Source organism: Diadema antillarum, unplaced genomic scaffold, assembly GCF_040938485.1.
Source record: "Diadema antillarum isolate AM-2024a unplaced genomic scaffold, OU_Dant_1.0 seq00000855_RagTag, whole genome shotgun sequence".
Classification (NCBI taxonomy): domain Eukaryota; kingdom Metazoa; phylum Echinodermata; class Echinoidea; order Diadematoida; family Diadematidae; genus Diadema; species Diadema antillarum.
The window spans coordinates 181,218-197,555 of NW_027271726.1; positions in this window are offsets into that span (position 1 = coordinate 181,218).

Here is a 16,338-nt window from a genome sequence, read left to right on the forward strand (position 1 = left end):
CATTCCCTATAAACATGTAATAATCAGTTCACGTACTAAGAACACAGTCTTGCTTACAACTGCACCACTAGATAGACTAGGCAGAGTTAGAATGTGCGGTAAAAAAAAATCATAATATTACATTCATCCACATCTTACCTGGTTGCATATAACTGCATCAAAAAACTTTAAAAAGAACATTTTTGTCATTGAATATAGGTTAATTTCAGAATATTTGGTGTTTTCTAATTAGTATTAAGTACTTAGTAACAGGTAACTCTGTTGAAAGTTACTGTGTAACTCCAAAGTTTGGAAGCTGCAAATTAAGTATAAGTCACACACTTTTCACATTATTTTTTTTTTAATGTAGACCCACATTTTGTTCCATCTGAAAGATTCCACCCATGGATGACACTTGTGTCAGTGTGCATGACAAAACTAAGCTGTAAGAACAGTCAGCTGTTTATGAGTTGCTATGCTACTTTGACATAAGAATTTTCTTCCATTTATAAAATGTGAACAGTTTCAAACACAACACTGCTAAACAGTGGTTGTCATCTCTCCAGGTGGCTCAGTGCTCTTAAGAGACACTTGTCTTAACTTCAATCCCCTTTTCTGCCTCATATCTCAAGAGTAGCATTCCTAGTAAATCCTAACATTACAAGTTTATTTTTCCATCACTTATCATTTCTTCATCATACACTTAAAGGCCAAGAGTTACCTTTTTCAGGAGATGGCCTTAAAGGGACTTTACAGTACTGGTTGAGATGAGAATTCAGCTTAAAGGGATAGTACAGTATTGGTTGAGATGAGAATTGGGCTTTTAACTTTTTGTGAGATACCAAGAAAACATTTATGATATAGTACAGAGTATACCATTTTAAGAGGAACTGAAAGTTTATTTGACGAAAATCGGGTTTGGAATGACTGAAACATCCAAAAACAAAGAAAAACAAAGCAACCGTTATAAAGTGTGGGTCCCACACTTTATTGGAATCGCTTTATCTCGGATATCTCAGCCATTTCAAAACCAATTTTCACCAAATAAACGTTGAATTCATTATAGAATTACATGCTCTTTCATATTTCATAAGAAGTTTCTCATTATCTCACCAAAAAATGTTAAAAACCTGAAATTAGGTCCCCACCAAAACTGTACGATCCCTTTAAAGTGACGTCTTGCGAGATATTTAGAAACCACTCTATGAAATGTTAAAGGGCATACAATTCTACGGGGAATCAAAAGTTTATTTGATGAAAATCAGTTTTGAAATGACTGAGATATCTAAAAACAAGGAAAAACAAAAAGTTCCTAATAAAAGTTGTGGCCTGTCAATGTTATCAGGATCACTTTTTTGGATATCTCAGCTATTTGAAGGCTAATTTTCATCAAATAAATGTTGAATCCTTCTTGAAATTACATGCTCTTTCATATTTTGTAAGAGGTTTCTCATTATCTCACACACACACAAAAAGTTATAAACCTGAATCCTCACCTCAACCAGTAGGCAGTACTGTACAGTCCCTTTAATGTAAGAAATAAAAATCAATGAATCCAAAAAAAAAAAAAATCTTGGATGTCCAACAATTTCATGCAGGATCAATCACATCATTTGCATTGTATCTGATGCAGAGTCATAATGGTGCAACATTAATGCAGTTTCATACTCCCTGCCTTTTGCATGCGCACAAGTATTCCTGGTACGAAGTACATGTAGGCCTACGTACAACTACTAGCCATGGCCCAATTCAGCACTGATCAGGCTATATAGGGTGAGAGTTTTGTTGTGGAAGAAGCCATGCATGCCTATAATAATGCCAAATAGGTGAAAATGCAGACGGAGAACACACGCCGCTGGCAGAGTTACATAAGAATACAATACCGAACTCCAGCTGAGTGCGAACACTTATTCTTCCGTTTCTCTCTTGGGAGTGACCGTAACACTGTTAGCTGGTATATTATGTCACTATCCAATCACACTATTACAACTTAACAGTCCAACTATTAGCTTAGAAAGGCAGACACGTGCAGTGCTTACGTCCTCGGACATGATGATTTTACCCACCACGTCCCTCTTACCCATACGAAGGCCAAGGCCAGGTGGTGCAGTGTAAGCAGGGTAATCAGTAACCGCAGCAGCGACCCCATACGGACAAATACGTAACAGCGCCCCGCGACGGGGTTAGGTAATCAGTAGTAACAATAATGGCAGGGCAGAGCCAGAGCAGTGGCAATCTTGAAGAGGCCACCCTGGTCCCTGGATGAACAAGACCTTATTCAAATGTGAGTAAACTTAGGTTTAGCTGTTATATCTCAGGTCGCGACAAAATTACTAAGACCGATAAATCTGCCTCTTGTTTGGAAGCCTCTTACGAGGGGCAGATTTACCGGTCTACTGCAGTTCATATAAACCGCGTTTAAACATGGGTCATGGGCTTACCAGAACCAGGGAGTCGTACACGCAAGCGAGACAAAATAGGTGACCTGGTGACGAGGGTGGTTGATTTGGTTGTGGCTAAATTGCTGACAACATAACAGACGACTTAAACAAGTGTCTCAGTTGAAGACAACTCCTTGATATCTGGCTGTCGCCGCCGCACCGCTACCACGCGGGCTATCGGCAGATTTACTACACAAATAACACGATGTCTGCATGCATGGGGCCAAGAGGAGCGCGAGTAACAGGCGCGACCCAAGTACCAGCTCTGTTTGGTGTACATCTAGATAGCCAACTTTACCTGTAAACGCGCATGCTCAGTGCTGGTCTGTGGCTCGGGGAATCCCCGCGTTGTTGTTGTTCTTGTTAAGATTTTCCCCGTTCAGACGTGATGTATTACATGAGTGTACACCTTGTATTCAGCCCATTGATTCAGTGTCATATTCTTTCTCTGCTCGGCCATGAACGTCAATGCCCGTTGGCGATCGCTGATGCAGTAAGCCCACTGATCTCGATGGAAATAACGTGTATCTATAAGCGATAGAGGTCAGTGCATGCATGAGTGAGCCTCTTACAGCAGATCTCCCTCGGGGGCATCCCGTCGCACGAGTGCAGCGTGCATGTGGATGCGATTTATCAAAGATCCTACGTAGGATCTTTGTTTACAGGGCCTATCCAAGTCATTCATTATGAAATGATGCAGATGAAAGTTGTTTGCCCCGTGAACTTTTACCGTTTACAAATCTAGTCAGGTTCCGTTTGCATATTCCGTTGGACGTACGCGACCTCTTATAAAAATTGTGTCATTCAGTGTGGATATTTACGCTGCCTGGCGTGCATGCTCTGGTGATTATAGCTTCTTTCCAGTTTTCATACTCTTAGCATTATACGTCGCACATTTAAAGAAAAAAAAACAAATAAACAAAACTATAAAAAAACACCCCGTATTTCTTATCAAAAGTGTAGCTATAGGTAATTGCTAATGGCAGAGACGTTCTAGATTTTTTTTTTAAACTGTGGCTGCCTCACTCAGTGAATAGCGTTAATACTAAATCTTGAGATAAGAGACTCATAAAAAATGAAGATACACGTCATGCTTAACCAATGAACCATTTTAACACAATTACACTTGTGCACATGACACACTGTGAGCCTTTAATTCAATCCAATTAAACTTTATTTACATCCAACATTAGGTACCGGGTACTATACATAATACTAAGTATACACTTAGCAAACTATACGTTGTTTAACAGTCTGAAGAAGTGCAAGTCATAGATTATGAGAACTAAAACTAAAACTTGTTACATTATTTTGAATACGCATTAATAGCATGATATTGTGCTTCTTAACTTTATACTTGATTTGTCAAAAACTTTATTTATAAATCCACAAATCACAGTGTTTGTTACAGTCTAATTCATATCGTATCTGACGAACTCAATGTGAATGCAAATAATAGATTATCAATAACATCTCTTAAATTCACACTGTTGACGTGTAAGCATCTATGTCAACATTTATTTATTTATTTATTTATTTATTAAGTCTTCTTTAAAAGCAGGGTAGTCCCATTCAGTGCCACAAAGGCCTGCTTTACAAGGGAGCCCTGCGTTGATATACATTACATTGCATGTGCACACAATAAAAAAAAAAACAAGAACAAAACAAACATAGATATGATACAGCTAAAGAACAATCGGTTCGAAAGAACATAAAACACATAAGAAAGAGCATAAAACGAGCAGAGAAAATAGATATCTGAATAATTCGTAGCTAGTGTAAAGGGTTTATATCAAATGAGAGACTGATGTTGGCGTACACGATTCTTAAATGTTTGCAATGAGGAGGCTGTTTGAATAAAAATGGGTAACTCATTAAACGATTTGCTTGCAGCATATGTGAAGGAGCATTTCTTATATTCAGTTCTAGGTTTGGGTATATGTAATTGGCAAGAAAGGGCATAACGAGTGGTATAAGTAGTAGGGCGTTTGGTCACAAGTTTGGCTACGTACGTTGGGGCTAAAATTGTGTAATAATTTGTACACCAGGACACAGTAATGATATTGAATTCTTTGTTCAACTGACTGCCATTTGAGAATATGAGTAAGAGCTTGCGCTGACATGTAATAACCTCCATTCAATACTACACGAGCATACTTGTTTTGACAGCGTTGCAATCTATTTAAATTTGTCTTTGTTAATGACCCCCATACAGCACAACAGTAATCAATATGTGGAAGTATGAAAGAAAAATACAACTGATTCATGATTTTACGTGTCAAACACGATTTGATTCTTCGTATACATACAATAGAACGAGACATTTTCGTGACTACTTCATCGATGTGGGGAGACCAGTCAAGAGTTTGTTCAAAGATTACCCCAAGGTGTTTGATTCTCGTGACAGTTTCCAAAGGCCTGTCATTCATACAAATTTGAAGAGAATGTCTCTGTTTTCCTCGGCGAGGTCTGAATAACATAACTTTCGTTTTGTCTAAATTAACAATCATACCATTGTCTAAAAATCAATTACTGAGCAGTAGAGTGTCTGCTTGGAGTTGTTCCTGTACTTTATAAGCATCACGTCCTGGGTGAAATATTGCCGTGTCGTCTGTATAGAGAGATACTTTAGTCGAAGTACTAAAGTTTAAGTTAGGAACATCATTGATGAACATACAAAAGAGCAATGGCCCTAGTATTGAACCCTGTGGGACTCCTGTTTGAACGGGGAGAAATTCGGATCTCTTGCCTTTAAAAGAAACGCATTGCTCTCTCCCTATTACGTAAGATTCAAACCACTTTAGTTCAGTTTTGTCTATGCCGAAGTAGGACAATTTCAGTAAAAGCAGGTCATGGGGTATGACATCGAAGGCCTTTTTTAAGTCTAAAAAGACTGCCCCAACCACATTGCCTTTGTCAAGGTTATCAGACAAAAAATCACTAATCTCTGTTAAACATGTTGTGGTTGAGTGACTGGGTCTAAAACCCGATTGGCGCTCCGTCAACAGCTCGCCTTCATCCAAGTAACTAAGGAGTTGCGAGTGGACTGCTTTTTCGAAGATTTTTGCTACAGTGGATAAGAGTGAGATAGGACGATAATTGCGTATGTCACTCACAAACTTATTCTTTGGTACAGGTATAACTTTAGCAAGCTTAAATGAGCGGGGAAACACTCCCGTTTCTAACGATTGATTAAAAATATGCGCTAAAGGTGAGGCTATCAGATGAGCGCTTATTTTCAAAAGTTTAGGATGATCTTCATCCAACCCAACAGATTTTGTACAGTCTAGCTTCTGTAATTCTCTTTGAACAAAATCTGTACTTATTTCATCAAAAGAAAAAGAAGATCGTGCACGGTTTACATAATTCAAACACTTTTGCCGTTGCTGATTTTCATCATTCTTGTCATTATTACTACAACACAATTTGCTAACATTACTGAACATGACATTGAACTCTGTTGCAATCAGTGGCGTATGTAGGGAAAACGGCGCCCGGGGCAAGCGCGAAAATTGCGCCCCTAATTTCTGAAAAAGTATTAAACAACAACCCCGTCCCGGTAGGGACTTTTAAAAAGTCCACATGATATGCTTTTTCAAGCACTTAAAAGGAGTCTTTTGAGGGTGATTTAAATGTAATAAATTTTGATAAATTTTGGCGAGCGAGCGCAGCGAGCGAGCCGAAAATTGTTGTATTTCAGCTTACAAAACGTGGAATTCTTGTCATTTTTTGCTTATTAAAACAATCTTACAATTCTAATCAAGATATAGTGACGGCCTTATGGATAACGATTTATACCAACAAGCTGAGGACTTGAAAAAAAAAAAACCTCTAAATTAGTACGCGCGAGTGAGCCGAAATTTGTATATTTCCGAGTCATCATCACGTTTTGTTCTTATCTCTTTTTTTTTATAAATTTTGGCGAGCGAGCGCAGCGAGCGAGCCGAAAATTTTTGTATTTCAGCTTACAAAATATGGAATTCTTGTCACTTTTTGCTTATTAAATCTTACAATTCTAATCAAGATATAGTAACGGCCTTATAAATAACGATTTATACCAGCAAACTGAGAACTTGAAAAAATATTCTAAATTAGTACGAGAGAGTGAGCCGAAATTTGTATATATCCGCGTCATCATCATGGGTTGTTCTTATCTCTTTTCTTCTTCTTTTTTTTTTATAAATTTTGGCGAGCGAGCGCAGCGAACGAGCTGAAAATTTTTGTATTTCAGCTTACAAAACATGGAATTCCTGTCATTTTTTGCTTATTAAATCTTACAATTCTAATCAAGATATAGTGACGGCCTTATAGATAACGATTTATACCAACAAACTGATGACTTGAAAAAATACTCTAAATTAGTACGCGCGAGTGAGCCGAAATTTGTATATTTCCGCGTCATTATCACGTTTTGTTCTTATCCTTTTTTAAGTTTTGGCGAGCGAGCGCAGGGAGCGAGCAGAAAATTTTTGTATTTCAGCTTCCAAAACATGGAATTTTTGTCATTTTTTGCTACTTAATCTTAAAATTCTAATCAAGATATAATAGTGACGGCCTTATAAATAACGATTTATACCAACAAACTGAGGATTTGAAAAAATGCTCTAAATTTGTGCGCGCGAGTCATTTCCGCGTCATCATTACGTTCTGTTCTTATCTTTTTTGATTTGTTTTCTTTCTTTTTTCGCCCCCCCCCCCCCCCCGTATGTTCGAAACCGTTGGCGAACTGTTTTGATCCAATCGGCGGTCGCTTCAGAACGAAAAAAATTGCAGCCGCTGCTCCGTGTAACATTTGCCTTCTAACGACGGCATGTGTGAACACGATATATTGTCATTTTGTCCGCTTCATCATCACGTTTTGTTCTTATTTTCTTTTTTTTATATGAATTTTGGCGAGCGAGCGCAGCGAGCGAGCCGATAAATGTTGTATTTCAGCTTACAAAACATGGAATTCTTGTGTGAACACAATAAACATTGTCATTTTGTCCACGTCATCATCATGTTTTGTTTTTTTTATCTTGTTCGATTTGCTTTTGTGCCCCTCCCCCCCCCCCCCCCCCCCCCCCCCCCCCGTCCGGGCGAGGTTTTTTTTTTTTTCTTTTTTCCTTTTCTTTCTTTTTTTCTTTTTTTTCTTCTTCTTCTTCCTTTTCTTTTTCTTCTTTTTTTTTTCGTTTTTGGCGCCCCCAAGGAGTGGCGCCCGGGGCACGTGCCCCCCTTGCCCCCCCCCCTAGATACGCCACTGGTTGCAATCCTATGAAAATCATCAGTTGGTTCACCGTCAATACATACATTTGACTCATCACATACTTTCTTAGGGCTTGGCAATAGATCTTTAAGCACTTTCCATCTTTTCCTCATATCATTACCACTGTCTGATAATGCATCGCGATAATACACCCTTTTTAACTTTTTATTCGTATTGTTTGCTTTATTTCTGTAATATTTATATTTTTCCCAAAATGCCATTTCCTTAGTTTCACTGTGTTTTCTCTTATTAAAATCACGTTCCCTTGCTATGTTGATATATTGCTCATTTATCCATGGCGATCCCTTTTGCTTTTTACGAACTGTAACATAGGGTGCATGTTTATTGCACATGTCTGAAAACACTTCATGGAATTTACACCATTTCAGATCAACATCTGCATTTTGTGACAACAATCTATTCCAATTTACAGCAGCCAAATCACTCAGAAAGGCATCTTGATTAAAGGATCGAAAAGAACGAAAAGACGAGGTCTTAGGTTTCGACTGTTGTGTCTTTGACTTTGTTACTACATACACTAGGGAGTGGTCACTTAATCCGAGTGATTGTACACCGCAATGAAGTTCCCCTAATGACTGCGACACAAAAATCAAGTCTATAAGTGTACTGCTGTTGGGAGTAACCCTGGTGGGTTGTTGAATACACTGAGATAATCCCACCAGCCCACTCAGCTCTGCCAGCCTTTTGGAGAGTGGAGTTACCGTAAACATGTTACAATTAAAGTCTCCCAATAGGATGATTCTATCCGAGATTGAATACACACGATCAAGGCTTTCTTCTAACAGATCAAAGAAAGAACACTGAGGTTTACCGAAACAATCTATACTTATGGCAAATAGTAATACACTGTAGTACAATGTACATTTTCTTAAGATATGAAAACAAGAGTATAGAGCAAGTTAATTGTAACTTGTAAGCGGTGTCAGTAATTCTTGCAATGTGAGAATCAATTTGATTTATATTTTGCTTTTACAGTCATCTTGCATAGGTCTGCAAGTCTAAATTTTAATGATTTAATGCCGATATTGCAATGCTGTGACATTCTCATAAAAATTAATTAGGTGCCAGCCTTTTTATACATTTCTTGTTATACGGACGGCCATATCGGAGTGCAATGCATGTAAAACAATGTATTTACCATGTAGATTTATACAAACGCAATGAATACAATTCGTGAAATTGAAAGCTAGTAGATTATCTCTTATACTCAAAGATGAGACTCCGAGTCTTGCCCTCATCGCTTCCCCTTTCTCCCACATCCTCTTTCCTTCCATAAATGCAGTGAACATTTTTTTTATTTTACACAGGTTAATTTTTCCCACTGCTTTAGTAGTTATATTGATGCTATATCATATCATTATTGCTAATCAAGCTCTTTTGATGGGATCAAATGACCTTAACATACTTAATGTTGTGTCTTGTCTCTTATCAAAATGGAATATTTTTCCTGCATTGTTCCATTGTTTTATAGTTCTTATATTTGATTTTATTTTATTGCTCCACATCTCAATCCACAATAACATCATACAATCACTTGAATATTATACTATACAGTGGCGGCCACCAGAGGGGGGGGGGGGGCCTTACCGACGCACGCCCCCCCCCCCTTTATTTTTCGTTAAAAACAAGAGAAAAAAAAGACACAAAAAAGATGAAACCCGGAAGTGGCACCAAAAATATTAGCTACGCCCCCCCCCCCTTTACAGAATTCCTGGATCCGCCCCTGCAAATAGAAGACAAGAGAAGACAATTTCTACAAACATGAAATGTGGGGGACCTACTAAAAAGCAGAGCTTGTAGATGCAAGATGTATAGGTCCCTTGATGAAAATATTCGCCTTGTTAATTAAACAACCTAGTAAACTATGAAAGGAAGGACGGGACGTGAAGGAAAAGATAGTCTTATCAGTAGTGGAAATAAAATGAAATTGAATTAAATTGTCGATCATACACCATCTGATTCATTCCGTCATGTTGTCAATATCTAAATATTTGATTATCACGTAGAAAACAATTGAACTCACCGGCGTTAAAATACTGTTTACCATTAGGAACCGTGATTTCAATAATGTTCGAGTTGCATTTTCATTCATAGGTGTAGGTCAGGTGTATCACGAAACCTCCTATAATCTAAAAATTGCATTAAAGCCTAAAATATAACGAGATATCACTATTTTCTCTCTAAATCATGAAAGCTGTAGACATTTTAGTCGATGCAAACATGAAGTTACTTCTGTTCCCTTGAGAGACAACATCGATCCGAACCTTAAAGAGGCCTTCTTCTTTAGATACTGAGTTGTGCATTTTCTGCCAGACTGATACTGACTGAGCATTCTTAGTAAAGCAAGTGATCAATGACTAACAATCATCAAGGATCCTGCTTGTACGAGGAGAAAACTCAATGATTTCAAGAACATGGCTGTTATCAGTCGTCTTCAAAATAAACTTATATTCGATTCAAAAGATGCATCACATAAACTCGTTTGGCCCAAAGTATGTTCCGTCCATTTTACCGACAAAAGTAAACTAAACGCTTGCGAAAGCAGTAACGACAATATCTACTCCTGTATAAAAAAACAAAAGAAGAGAAAAACCTGCTCACTCTGTCAGACCTGATCTTTCTTCACCAGTAGACAATGGGTGGGAACGTTTTGATCTGGCCTACAGCCTGTACTTATATCTCAAGCTCCAATCCTGCAAAGTTGCCTTGAGATGGTTTTATGTGCATGTGAAAGCAATGCAGAACATTCGATGCAAATGTCACAAATCAGGCCTACGATGTGCAGCAATCATTTGGCAATGTGTGCACGTCAACAACAATCTGATGATGCAAACCTTGCATGAATGTAGATTGATTCAACTCCACTGAGAAATAGACTTTTCAACTCAGATCATGTTTCTTCGACAGCCAAAATATAAAGGGGGTGAAGTATGTATTACAAAGTCATCCTTCTTTTCTGTTTCCTAGATTCCAGGATTTTTCTTACAATGTTTTTTTTTCTTTCTTTTTTCGCTTGAGCCTACAGAGGGGGAGAAGAGATAAAAAAGACATTTTATGTTCGCAGACGAGATTTATGAAAGTTGCCACTGGATTTTACATTTACCTGCAGAACGAAAATATATAATTATATACCAACTTATCCAATGTAAACGACAAAGTACAGGGAAAGAACAGTGACCTTCCAGTAATATATAGAGCAATGTATAGTGATCTGATTGCCTAACTTTTCCTTTTTTCACGACGCCATGATACACTCTGATAGCAAGGCCTTGTTTTTGTGGAAAATATGCATAGAAAATGGGCAAATATTGGCATAATTTATTATGCAAATACAGGCGTAGATTAAAGAGGCGTTTTGTTTGATAGTTGCAGTTAATTTCTGTATATCTCTATCACAAATCATGAACAGGTGTAGATGTAATAACTCTTATGAAACATATTTATATATCGCGGCAGTGTGTTGTATACAATCTCGAAACCTGCCTGCTCTACATTCTCTTGAATACCAATCTGAAAACATATTTCCATAAGCGTCACAATAATGTGCACCTTGTTTGCTCAGTTAACTTAGCTTTTTTTTTTCAATACGCCAGAGTATACATTTTGATGGCAAGATTTTGTTTTAGGGAAAATAATATGCATAGAAATGGCCAATTATTTGCATAACTCATTAGGCAAATTAGATTATTAAGGTGTATATTGTTTATGCAAATTTTGTTTATGCAAATTAGATGGTCTTTTACTCAAAATTCCGCTTGGGAACCGGAATTTTAGATTCAGCGTACTTGAATTATACAAAAATAGACCGGTTCCCAACTTTTACTAAAAAATACCTCTAACATTCATATTTTCCCCAAAGCCCACTATAGACTATTGTACATGCTCTCTATCACTATCTGAACCAATTACGTTTCAATGAATGCCATATTCCTGTAGTTGAATGCTGTTACTGTACTGCTGTATATCTCATCCTATATTGTTACTCTATACTCATTGTTGGGTTGGGTTTTTTTTTTTTACACTATAGTGCAAATAAAGCTCTTCAATTTGAACTTTGCTTTTCATCATAATTCTTTGTTTCTGATGCAGTATTTTTTACACTTAAATCTATATGACTTGCAACAGTCAATGAAGTCAACAGTGATTGTGAGTTGACGTTTTCCTTTATTGTTTACCACGAATCACCTCTATGATCCATTGCATGAACATCAATACGAACACCAAAGGAATAATGGCCAATTGCAAGAAACTGGGGATGATGGCCCTATTACCATCATGATCCGCCATGTTACCAGAGTGATCTAAACGAGACGATCGGGCGGTCGAGATCTTTGAAACGTTGGGACGGACTTGAGACACAAATTGGCGTAACTTTTCCACGTCCTCCGGGTCCATCTGAAGTGAGGTATCCAACCTACCACACACCAAGGCGAGAGCGGAACGTTGGAACGTTGTCGGCTGCTGGTTCATAAATCCCTCCATCATTCCCTTCTTTGTTTCACCGTGGTCCTCCATTTCCTCACCCATCGGCCACTTGAAGTCGTGTGCAATGACAGATATGCTCTCCTTTCCTATGTGTCATGGCATTTTAAAAGCGAAACAATGGCATGCAATTAGATTTGTGATACCATAATGTAGAAAAAGTATATATTGTATTATCACCACATTGTTAAAGGTCCTGTCTAACTTTGGGAACATTAATTTAAAAATTTTCAAGATATGACCTTTCTGTTGTACTACAACACATCCTATCATATAAAATTTTCACGATAAAGCCTAAAATACAAGGAGATATCTGTATTTTGCTTAATAAACAGTAACTGTCTAGACGGTTAAGTCTAGAAATATTTTTATTGTAACTATTGTTCACATTTTGTATATTTAACAATACTTACATGCTTGTAACATCAATTTTATCAATTCAAACTTTTACAGTGGTTGTTTCTATCCCTAACTCACACTTTTGAACTATTTTAAAGCACTAACACACTAATGCTTTGTTTCATCTGCAAATGGTAAATTATGCACTGGTTTTGGAGCAATACTGGACCAGCAACATGATTATCAGAAAAAGAAAAGAAAAAGAAAATAAAAAGATCTCGTACTTTACTATAGAATCTTCAAGGAAGGCCATACGCAGCATGCAGCAGAGGCACTTAATTGCCCCCTCCCCCACCCCACCCCATCCCCCAACAAAAAAGAATGGCATTTTGTAATATTAACATCAAGTAGGGTCTACAATGTCGAAATGTTGTTTACATCGGAAATATTACACTTCAAACAGACAAGTAAGTTTGCGAAATTTTTTGAGAAGAGGGAGCCAGTGATTCCCCCCCCCCCCCCCCCCCACAATGATTCTCTGCGTGTTCATGATAATGCTTGGTCCCAAAGTATCATAAGATTATTTTCAAAACGTAGGTACAATGAAAAAAAGAATTAACAAAAGAAGCATTATGGTTAAAATGTTAAATATTCAGTGACAATGACTGACTGATGCGACAAAGCATATACAGGCGAAGAGTCAACTACACCTCTTCAGCACAACTCTTGCCTAAAAACCATTCACTTAAATGACCATAAGTGGAATATTTTTGGAATTATTCACAAAGTCTTTTAAAGTAATGTAAATTTTATTGATTTAAGAAGAAAGAGTTAAGGAATTGCTGTTGCGACTATTATTGCGTTATATAAGGGTCAGAAATACTCACCACGCAGTTCTAAGATTTCTTTACCATTCTTCTTTACTTTCGTACAGTGTATCTTATTGAGTTTGTGAGGAATTGTATTTTGATTTCTGTTAATGTGTCTTGATTGAAATCGAAGATATGAGATCGCAGAGGGAACTTTTTATTTTTAGCTTTTGTCAGAGTTTTGTCTACGTACCACATTTTACAGTCTATCATGCTATTTGTATTTTCCTGTGTACAGGTAGGGTGTACCTTGCTATAATACGCAAGCAGTCTGCTTTTTAAAGAGTTACAGGGCATAATATTAATCTAAAGGCATTGTTTACCATGGGAGCACTGATTTAAAAAATATTCGAACCGTCACATTTGATGCATAATATGTGTAATTAGTTGCATCACAAAACATCCTCGAGCTATACCATAAAATTTGCAATAAAGCCTAAATCTATTCTAGAAACAATTTTACTATATTGTTGATCACATTTTGTAAATTTAATAATAACCCTACTTAACATTGATTATCAGCAGATCATACTGATTAACATTTTGACATTGTTTTTCTTTCTATCCCTGACTCACATTCTAAGACTATTTTGAAGCACTAAAGCTGGGTTTTTGTTTCATCTGCAAAATTATTATAATAATAATAATAATTATTATTATTATTATTATCATTATTATTATTATTAATATTGATATTATTTATTCGGCTTTCAATCTCAAGTATCATATTACATTTTTCGAAATCAGAACATACAATGGAGTGGTAAGGGTGCACCAGGTTGGGCAGCCCGGGTCTGGAATGAGCCAACAAAATGACTTGGGCCCTCACAGGCCATCCTCCCCAACCCACCTGGTGCACCCAAAACAGTCAGTTTACAATATTAAAAAAAATTACAGATTTCATTTAGAGGCATACATAAAAAACATAAACAACAAAAACAAAAAACCCAACTGTTTCTTTGTACTAATAAGTGTCGATTTAAGATATGTGTAACTAACAATCTTTATTGTTCACAGAATGATATCAGGTCATTTTCTACATAAAAGAAAATAGGGAAAAATATAATACATTGCATATATTATGTATGTCAGCTCTTAAATGGCTACCGACATCAAAACCTAACTATAGTATGTAAAAATGCATACAGTTAATAAACAATGTATAAATTTTAAATTTCCATGTTAACCATATTCCCTTACAACATTTCATTTTAACCTCATTATATTTGAACAATTAACAAAACAGAACTGCGAGAGAGAGAGAGAGAGAGAAAGAGAAAGAGAGAAAGATAGAGAGAGAAAAATAAATTCATAAATAACTACAAATTATCACTCAATGTACCACCCCTACCCAACACCCATAGAGCCAGCTCAACCAGTAATAATCATCTGCATGCTTTTTATTGGGGAAAAAAAAAAACTACCATGGCAATGTACCGCTCAACATTGAACAAATGTACACTCTGTTCACTAATAATCACGTAAAATAAAATTAGTAAACAATGCCTTTAACGAGAATTTTCCGAATTCTCTTTACCCACGACGTCTTCCGCGTGTCGGAGAAATTCGTTATAGAGGGCGTCTGTCACATCGGTAATCGCAAATCGACGGTCGAAGATGGAGTGACACAGAATGATGCCGTCAACATCACCTGGCGTCATCCGAAATCGGTCGAGATCGTTATACGGAAGCCTAATGCATTTGATCTGCAGGTCCGCAATGCTGTCGAGCTCTGTTAGAAGAGCCCGGATGTTAGATTCCATTGGCGTACAAATTCCTAACTTGATTGGCATTGTCCAGTGTCTAGGTTTCCTAGTCAAAACAAAAATAATAATAATAATAATAATAATAATAATTGCATTTATATGGCGCTTCATACTGACGTTTCTAAGCGCACTTTTGCTACTCATACAAATAGACCAGAAAACACAATAACATTAAAATCAGCGTTAACAGTAACAAGAGAAAAAGAAAGAAAAGAAAAATACATGTGTACAATAATTGATAACTGTGTGCGCCTCCAGAAAAAAAAAAATTACAACTGATTAAACAGGTGAGTTTCGAGAAAATTTTTAAATGATTCGACAGATGAGACATTCTGAATATAAAGAGGGAGTTTATTCCAAAGAGTGGGAGCAATGGAAGAGAAGGCGCGGTCACCATAACGCGTTTTTGTACGTGGGCCATGAAGTAATTGGAGAGAGGAAGATGAACGGAGGGGTCTGGCAGAAGAGGAGGAGCGGAGAGAGACTAGGTTTTGAAGATATATGGGTGCAAGATTACGTGTGATTTTGTACGTCAGAAGTATATAGGATCTTGAAAGTAATACGGGAATGTACTGGAAGCCAATGGAGTGAGCGGAGAACAGGAGATATATGGTCATGTCTCCTATAAGGGAGACTAATCTATAGCGGCTGAATTTTGGATACGTTGGAGAGGGGATATGTGAGAAAGAGGGAGGCCGGAAGGGAGGGAGTTGCAGTAGTCCAGATAGGAGGAGACGTAGAAAAATGAAACAGTAGAAAAATGAAACATATCGACACTGCCGGGCCCACTGTATTATTTAAAGGGGATAAATTAACATCAACTGCTTTGAGGAATACGTACCGACAACCAGACACTATTTGCTGGGCAATTACTTTAGGTCATACCGTCTTACGTCTTTAATTGCTACTACTCAATATAGAAATTATGTATGATAATAATAAATAATAATAAAGGAGACATCAGTTATTGAATGGGCGAGTGTATGAAGATGTTTACGCCAGACAGTGATGGAAATATAAAGTGGTCTATCTCTACAGTTTGGACCTAGATAGGCCCAAAGTACGCTGCGACACACACACACACACACACACACACACACACACACACACACACACACACACACACGCACGCACACACACACACACCATGACACATGTACACATGTCCTCAAAAACGTGTGTACAATATGCTTAAT